The sequence below is a fragment of the Pongo abelii genome, chromosome 16, assembly GCF_028885655.2.
Source record: "Pongo abelii isolate AG06213 chromosome 16, NHGRI_mPonAbe1-v2.0_pri, whole genome shotgun sequence".
In the NCBI taxonomy this organism is placed as follows: Eukaryota; Metazoa; Chordata; class Mammalia; order Primates; family Hominidae; genus Pongo; species Pongo abelii.
The window spans coordinates 100,048,536-100,057,845 of NC_072001.2; the positions used below are offsets into that span (position 1 = coordinate 100,048,536).

Consider the following 9,310-nt stretch of genomic DNA (forward strand, 5'->3'; position numbering starts at 1 on the left):
TTATGTGGCGCAGACCTCTCCTGTTCCCAGCAATTCCAGAAAGTCCAGAAGTCACGTGGGAAAATATTGTAACATGGGAAATTATACTTAATATTAAGTATGCAATGAATCAACATACAATGGTTTGTCTAAATGTTGACAGAAATCATGTGAACCATATTTTTTATTGTGTAGCTATTGTAAGATAGAAAATTGTTTGGTGTTCTTTTCCAAAAGGAATCCTTCGTCAGAATGTTTGCAGGCTTTATTTTTTTTTTCTTCTCTCTCTCTCTCTCTCTTTCTCTTTCACTTTCTCTTTCTCTTTTAAGGTAATACACTTTGCTCTCTGCGAAGCCCTTTGACTTGAAGAAATTGTGATCTAAGATAATGTCCTGCCATCCAGAAGAATTGCGGGCACGGGAGAGATTGAAATTGGTGTGTAATGTTATTGCTTCCTTCATTTCATAACTGTAAAGCAATGTGCTAATCAAAGAGCCAGTCTGTGTGCACATGCGAGCTCTCTGTCTGGGAGGCAGACCTGATGCAGACCAGAACCCCTGCTTTCCAGGTGGGCTACAGTCTATGAGGCTCCTTCTGTGTTCTGTACTTTGACCTGCTTAGACTTTCAGATAAAACTTAAAGTTATAGCAATATCTTTTTTTTTTTTTGCCAGAGTTAAGTCAGATAAACTTGAATATTCAAGTTAATGTTTATTTACTGATTTACTTCAATATAGAATATTTCTTTTTTTCTTTAAAAAGAGTGCTAAGACTCTTTCCGAGCTTTGCACGATGCATCTCATTTGGGTCTCTTTTTTCTTACGGGGGCAAAGTAAATATACTAAATGAACCCCACACCATTTATATCAGAGTAAGAAACACAATCTTTAGATGTGATTTTAATATGATGCATGTGGGGAAAGGATCCCACAGCAACTACTTAGTACCATCTTTCATTTATTTTTTTTGCCTAGAATCCTGGACAGGGTGGGTCATTTTCTTCACGCATTGCTCCTGTTCACATTTTTTTTCTTTCTTTAAAATTGCCGAGGCTTGGCTGTTGCTATTTGGTGTTGCTTGACCCTTCTGGTCTAGCAATGACTCCCGGGGGTGAAGGAGAGCTTCCTAAAGTTCTGAAGGAGAAAATTTAATCAGCAAAGTAATCATTTCTGCTGTGATGGAAAAAAGGAGGCCGGTATGAATGACAAAACAGCTGTGGACCACCAAAAAAGTCAACTGGAATTGGAAGGAGGTAGACCTAAAAAAAAAAAAAAAAAAAAAAAAATTGCTTCGAAGGCATAGCATTAAAGGGAAAATGAATCAGAAAAGAGATCTGAAGTGCTAGAATGCACTGCCTAATAACTTTAAATAGTCCATTGAGTCTTCCGGAATTTTTTTTGTTCTTCTTCAAGAATAATCTGCTTACATCGTTAAGACCTCAGCTAAGCTCAGTAACACAAATTACCAGATGTTGTATCCCCTAGTTTTTCCATCAAAAGACCAACCACCAAGCTTGTTGAAAGAGAAAGGTCATTGTCCCTCCCTGGCTATAAAACTATTTTTGCAACTCCTAACAAATGAAATGAGAATACCTTTCAGCTGTAGAAGGAACCTATCTCCCGCTCCTTCGAAGTCCCCCTGTTTGGCTTTGTTATTTTCTAATAATGCACTCATGTGTAAGCTAATAACGTGAACAGAGGGAAAATGAAGAGACTTAAAAAAAAAAAAAAGGAAAAAAGCAGAATGAATTAGGGCAATTGAGGTCGCTCTGTTTCATTTTTGCTGGAAGGATTTTAGCCCTAGTTTTTACCTTATCGCTTATTACACAATTTACGATAAAATGAGATGTGATTCCATTCTTATTGTTGTGCTATAGTCTATTGAACATGCATATATAGAATTCATTTCAGATTTAAACACTATCTTAATTATAAACTGAATAAAATGGACAACCTATCGGGTTTTCTAAATTGCATTCTAACAAATAGTTTCATTTTTTATCACATTTCTACCGTTGACATATTGGGTATAATAATGTTCAGGGAATATTCCCTTTTAATGCAGTGTCTTAATTGTGCCAAAGTATTTCCCATGTGACAACTAATAGTTTATTTCTGACTTACAAGTTTGAGAACTTTAACCGTATGTCATGCCTTGCAATATTTTTCATGATGATCTGCTTAAATAACACTATCAGGAAATTTTTTTGTTTTAAAATCACCTACAAATGATATATATTTTGCATATTGAAAAGACATCATAAGTGTATTACATGCAACTTTCTATTTTCTTTAATAAATAATGTGATTGCTTGTATTTAGGATTCATTTACAGACACTTTTCCAACAAAAGACATATGTACGTTAAGTTGAAAATATTGAAAGAAATATTTCAATTGTGATTAACAATGAAATACCCAGTTAATGGAATATAGAATGCAATTTTTAAAGAAAAACATATGTGCCAGAACCTAAAAAGTTAAGTCTTATTTTTATATTTACTCACTACAAACTGTGAACGTTGCTTTAAATGAAAAATACGTACATGATTAAACATATAGTTTTAAAATAGTCCTAAATATAGTATATTTAATGTAATCCTTCAAAGTAATTCTGAGTTAATAACATGGGTCTTAATCCTCAGAATGTAATGCTATGTATGCTTTAAAAACACTGATTTATATTAGTATGATATTTTAAAATGTAAAAGAATAATCATGCTGAGAAAAATCTGACATTGGAAACTGAAGACAACATATAATTTTGTAAATAAAGGTAAATTTTTAATATATGCAGCATTTGTTGAAGAATTTCTAACTTAAAAAACACTTAAATTTAATTTTACATATCAAATACATAACTATTTCACTGACACAGGGGAAAGAATTTAATTAGTACTTTAATGTTAATTGTTTATTAATGTGTTAAGCTTATCAAACTGCCTCATTTAACTTAATAGATATTGCTATACTTTCGTATATTATTCTAATAAAGTATACAATTTGGATTTTTTTCCCTTCTTTTTCAAGTTCCCATGCAACACCTACATGTAAACCTGGCCAGTTGGTCTGTTAGAACGGAGCGGGGCGTTTCCTGAAGTTTGAACCTAAACTATTAAATAAAACAGTTATCCTGCAAGACCCAAGAGCTATTACTGCCTACTAATGTCATCTTGCAGATACTTTCTTTGAACAGTACACAAGAAAGTTGATTCATTTCTCTCTCTCTTTTACCATAAGTAGGGGGTTGTCCAACACACGCGCGCGCACACACACACACACACACACAATTTTTAGTCATTTTTTTCAATTTAAATGATTTGCTATCACAGTTACTCCATCTTTTATCTCTAAAATAGTTTCAACCCTGTTAATGTGTGCATGTACTTTTTTCTTATCAGCCTCTCAGCAGCATTTGTGATTCATAGCAGCCATCAAAGTGATAATAAACTCATTCACAATACTAACAAACACGGGGCTCCCAGTTATTTACGAGGCAAATTCACTGCAAGGCTGGGCTGTGGAACAGGGGAGAATCAAGATGGTGTTGATTGATAAATTGACAGGTTAATTTACAAGTGGATAATAGGAGTTAGACCCAGAGGGAAAGAAGGAAGGTCTGAATTCTAGCTTGGTTGCACTGCCATCTGTCTTATGCCCAGAAAGCTGCAGGACTGCTGGCTGGCAGGATCAAATACATACACATTCTTCATAACTTAAAGACAAAGACCTCCATTTACTGCTTTTTGATGGGTTTGTTGCCTTGGTTCTTCACACAATTGACCCGCAATATGTCACAAACAGTGCCATGTCTCAGTGTTTTTTATAAGTGCCACTTAGAACATGATTTAGAATAAGTTATTCTGTCAGTTTCACAAAAATAAACAATGAACAAAATTGTTTTCAAGACTATATTTCACAAATATTAATTGTCATTGGATTGTTGATGAGTGAATGCATTCTTTCAAATTTCCAAAGCTTCTGATATGTCCTTGTTCTAGGATGTACATCGCCCCCCGCCACCCCCACAAAAAACACACATATACCTTTTCTTTTTCGTCCTTGGTATTTAGATGCTAGCTGGTCTAGCTATTTACAAGATAGGGTAAAGCAAATTGTATGAATCTCATGTTAAACATTTGCATCACTGTTTTTCCTAGAGTTTTATTGTTGTAAATTTGAACATATTTCAGAATTTTAAAAAATAAGTTTACGAAGTTCTTTTCAAAATGAAGTACTACTACATTTGTTTATGTTTCATTTCTAGTGAAATATTTTATTGTACGGGCCAGCCATTTTTATTTTAGTTTTGTAGGAAAAAATCCGAAACAGGCCATTAAAAATCTTTTAGGTCTTGTATAACAAGGACATATTATCATAAGTTCTCAGGAAATTGCCTCGATTGGGCTAGTGCCACTGTGAGTTAGATGGCAAATTTGCAACTACTGTCACTTTGGGAAAAAACCTAGTCTTTGGTCTTTTAAAATTGGTTGGTTAGCAGCAGTGGCCGTGCTGGGGGCCTCCAAAATTGCCGGGCTGTGGTTCTTACTTGCCAGCACTTATAATTCTGAAAGTCTCCGGTCTCAACCCAAACCTTTTCTCCCCATATCGCTACATTGTAGGAGAACACCCTTCTCAGATTCCAAATCCATTTAATGCTTAGCTCATGTTAAAACTTGGTAGGTTTGAACAAATACTGAGGAGTTCAACACATTTTCAAAGGAAATTGAAAAAGGCACAAAAGAGCATGTCTGCTCAGCTCCTGCAATTCATTACAAAATGCCAACACTAATATTATTTTTAAACAGATTGCTCCTATTAATCAAAGTATTAAAATAAACTATTAAAATTATGCCTCTAGTTGAGTAACATGAGAAAGCCCATGGAAAATGTCTGGTCAAAAATGAATGTCAGAAAAATAAAAACAGATAACTTTGCAAGCATGGAATTTTATGGTGTCACAAGGTTAAAAATGTCCCCTTAAAGGGTAAATATCCTTTGAAAAGAAAATGCATTTATGTGTGAATGGAAAGCTGAATGGCCTTTACTGCTTTGTTTAAACATAGACAATCATCTTTGTAACTTTTTTTGGCAAGTTGTATATTTTTCAAAAGAGACTCATAAAAGATCGCATGTTTAAGATTGCTAATTTTTCTTGATGTGGTGACTTTTTTATTAAAAGGGAGTCTTTTCTTCAGTAAAGTGTTTAAGTAGTTTTTAAATTTCATAATCTACAGATTGAAAACCTAAATTCTTTCCTCAGACTGTGAAGCAAGGCATTTTCTTTCTGAGGACTACTTAAACTTTGCATTATATATTTTCTATTTAAAGTCTCAGTGACAAGTGTTATGCAAAATAGGAAAATAATTGATAAGCCAGCTTATAGAAATGTATGCTTTTATACATATTTATATAGGGAATCTAATAGAAGAAAAATGTGCTCAAAATTTAGTTTGATACTTATATCCTGTCTCTAAATTCCAATTGTAAAACCGTTAGATTCATAGAGGTATAATTTCTAATATATTATACTTTTGTAACTTAAAATATGTTGACTTCCTAGAGATTTGTTTTCAATGAATAATTCTAAAACCTCATGACTCCACTAAGATGTAGCAGAACTCATTTTCATCAGAAGCATGTTGACATGGAGGAGAATAAACGCCCAATGCAAGAATGGGCAGTCACTGATCATTTTATTTGTTTAAAATGGTGAATTATTTTTAATAAGTGGACTTCTCTCCCATGCACAATTAAGAAGAGGCTTTCTGTCTTTTTTTCTCCTCAGGTACTAAAATAAATTCTGAAGCCAAGATAACAACAGCAACCACAGCAAACAACAACAACAACAACAAAGATATCAGATCTAATATCCCACCCAATCTCTGAGTTAAGCCAGTGACAGGTATATTTCGAAGCAAGACTATTTAGACACATTGATTTTTGTTGTCACTTTCTTCTTATTTCATATGTCACATCAAGGCTTGGAAATTAGATGAATGTAAGAAGGGTCTGCTGATCACTGTTCCTCAGGAGGAATTTTCAAAGTCAGCTAGCTGTGCTTGATGAAAGTGGTCCTGCATAGAGCTCCACTCTGCCTGCAGGGAAGTTTAGGCAAACTACACTTTACCAGTTCACTCCTATTACTAGGATTCTTGGTTGTCAAGGAGGCATCTATTTAACTGAAGTCTGGTAAATCTCAAAAGTAAAGTATTAGGGTGGAAAAAAAGCTTAAATCATCTTCTTTCCTCTTACTTCAAAGTCCTTTTAAATGAACATGCAACTCCAATTCTGGTAAACAAATTTTATGAAGTAAGTCGTGCAGGTAATGTGTTCTTCAATTGTATGCTTCCAGGATAACATGTTGACGTCCAATCTTTGTGTTTTGAAGAGTTTGTAATAATAAATAGAAATCAATGCTGGAGACTGAAGGGTGCATCAATTATATTTCTTTTATCTCAAAGATTCTTTCCATGTTGTATCTATCCTTCCTCGTGAATTTTTTTTTCGTATTGTAAAGTGTACTGTAGCTTAATTGGCAACATAGATGCTGAGTGCTGATCAAGTCTAAATTATATTTGACAGAAATGAAACTGGCTTTATGTGAAATATAAAATATTATCATGGTCCTTGAGTTTGAAAAGGGAGATTGTGCATGTGTGTGTGTATGTGTATCATATTTAAAAGGCAATTTCTGAATAGGTATAAATTTTTAAAAAATAAGTTAGGAAAAATACTGAATAGCTTTTTAGTCCTGAAAAATAAGCGAACAAGATAGTTGAAAAATATTAAGTGCAGTTCGACTTTAAACTTTGCATAATATATCGTCTATTTAAAAGCTTAGTGACAAAAAGTTATGTAAAATAGAAAAATAATTGATAGCCAGTTTTGAGAAATGTATGCTTTTATATCACATTTATACAGAGAGTCTAATAGAAGAAAAATGTGTTCAAAATTCAGGCTAATATTAATCTCCTATCTCTAAATTCCAATTGTAAAACTATTAGAGTTACAGGGGCATAATTTAAGTAAGTGATAAAATGTTTCAAACTAATGTTATTTAGAAAAAATGTGGCTTATTTCTACCACTTAGAAAAAGGGGAAGTCTAAAACGGACTGATAAAGTCTCAAGAGGACGCGGTTTGGGCACTTTGAGGGAGGCACCCTGCTTAGTTCTGAAGCCGACTGGGACTCAGGGCTCCTGGACAGGCCCTACAGTTTTAATGGTCATAGTCTCAAGTCTAAAACATTGCAGGGACATTTGGGGAGGAGAGAAGGATCATGGATGCCATTCTAGTGTAACAGAGGGATTTCCTTTTCAGAGCACTTACAGTGCCTTCCCGGCCTGTGGTTGAGCTAGATTTCCTTTAGGAAATTTTATTTGAGCCCACAGGGAGAGAGCACTTGCTAAGTTGTAATTTCCTCTGATTTGAGATATGGCATCTGCAGGCCTCCTGTGTAGGATCACTCAGTAAAAAAACAAAAACAAAAAACCAAACCAACATCCCCCACCCCACCAGGGTTTATCTTTTAAACTTGGCTGAATACCCAGTCATTTTTAACTCAAATTTTCCCTTAACAATGTACTTTCTTTAAAAATACATCCAAGTAATTGTGTGGACATTTTTGGACAGTGGTGTATCGGAATGTGTTAACTGCTTATTCACATGATATTTTTAGCCTAAATGAAAGTTTATCTTAGGCACATTATTTGAACTATTGAATTAAGCTAATTAAAAGAGTAGAATGTTAATATATTAACATAAATGAGCATTTATGAAAAACTGGGATTGAAGTCAAAACGGTAAATCAGAGAACAGATTATAAAAGAAGTTATAAAGAATATTCTGGAGGAGAAAACTGTATAATTTCTAAAGTTCTCAACCTGTGTGATCTTGTATTCCAGCCTTTCCAGTTCCACCTTCTCCTCCTTTGAAAAGAAGGAAGCTAAGACCCAGAAGGCTGAAATAAGGTTCTGCGTTCCCATGGATAGTTCATACCAAAGCAGTGTCCAGGATCCCGTTCTGTGGATTCTTCTACCGGCTTGTTTCCTAGATTAGCACGCTGCGGACAGTTCCCGTGACTGGACAATGATAGTAGCTACAGAGATCAAAGAAAGTCAGCTTGCCACTGAGCCTCAGTTTTTACATCCTAAAAATGGAGATGGGCCAGACGCAGAGGCTCATGCCTGTAATCCCAGCACTTTGGGAGGCCGAGGCAGGCGGATCATGAGATCAGGAGATGGAGACCATCCTGGCTAACACAGTGAAACCCTGTCTCTACTAAAAAAAAAAAAAAATAATAATAATAATAATAATACAAAAAAATTAGCCAGGCGTGGTGGCAGGCTCCTGTAATCCCAGCTACTCGGGAGGCTGAGGCAGGAGAATGGTGTGAACCAACGAGGCGGAGCTTGCAGTGAGCAGAGATCACACCACTGCACTCCAGCCTGGGCGACAGAGCAAGACCCCATCAAAAAAAAAGGAGATTATGGCACTGTCTTCTATTTCCAAGCATTGAAAACAATCTTTTAGAATTTTAACTGAATGCTGAATTGAAAAGAAAAAACCAAGAGAAGAATAGCTACGGCATTATTTATTATCAATGTAGATTCTTTCACCATCAATAGAGAATACAATGAAACACAATGCAGGTGTTTGTGTGAATGTATATTTGTGTATGCATATGTATATGTGTGCATGTGTGTATGCGTATGTGTCGGGGAACGCAGGCTGGCGGCCATGGCAATGACTATCGTAGAACATACCACTGCAGAGTTATGGCGTCATGAAGGCCTATCAGCTCACCTATGAGCACACACAGACATAAACATGCAGATTATTTTGCATAGATATGCTTCTGACATATAATTATTTTGAATTTCGTTAAACAAGACTAGAGTTTGGGGAGTAAAAGCCAGTCTCCTCTGATAAGAAGAGTAAAGTCCCAAACCATCCTTGGTGTATTCTCAGGATGTTTCGATCTGCTTAGAGAGTTAAGCAGTATGTGTATGTGTATGTGTATATGGGTGTGTGTGTAAGTGTGTACATGTGTTTATGTATATGCATGTGTATGTGTGTATATGTGTGCTTTTACATGGATGTGCATGTGTGTATATGTGTATACTTGTGTCTGTGTGTGTATGTGTATACGTGTATAATGTATTTATGTGTGGATGTGGATATGTGTATATGTGCGTGTATTTGCGCATTTGTGTTGATGTGTTGATGTGTATGTGAGTGCATATGTATGTGTATATGTGTGTTGTGTTCGTGGATGTTTGCATGTGTCTGCATGTGTATGCATGTGTATGTGGATACGTGCTGTGTGTGTA

At 35.2% G+C, this 9,310-nt stretch overlaps 1 long non-coding RNA gene across 1 annotated transcript; it reads left to right on the forward strand.

Moving 5' to 3' along the window:
* Positions 1 to 280: 280 nt before the first annotated feature.
* Positions 281 to 8,613, forward strand: LOC129050593 (uncharacterized). The gene is made up of 3 exons (XR_008514272.2): positions 281 to 414; positions 5,765 to 5,881; positions 7,883 to 8,613. It is a non-coding gene; the product is annotated as an uncharacterized LOC129050593 (long non-coding RNA).
* Positions 8,614 to 9,310: the final 697 nt, after the last annotated feature.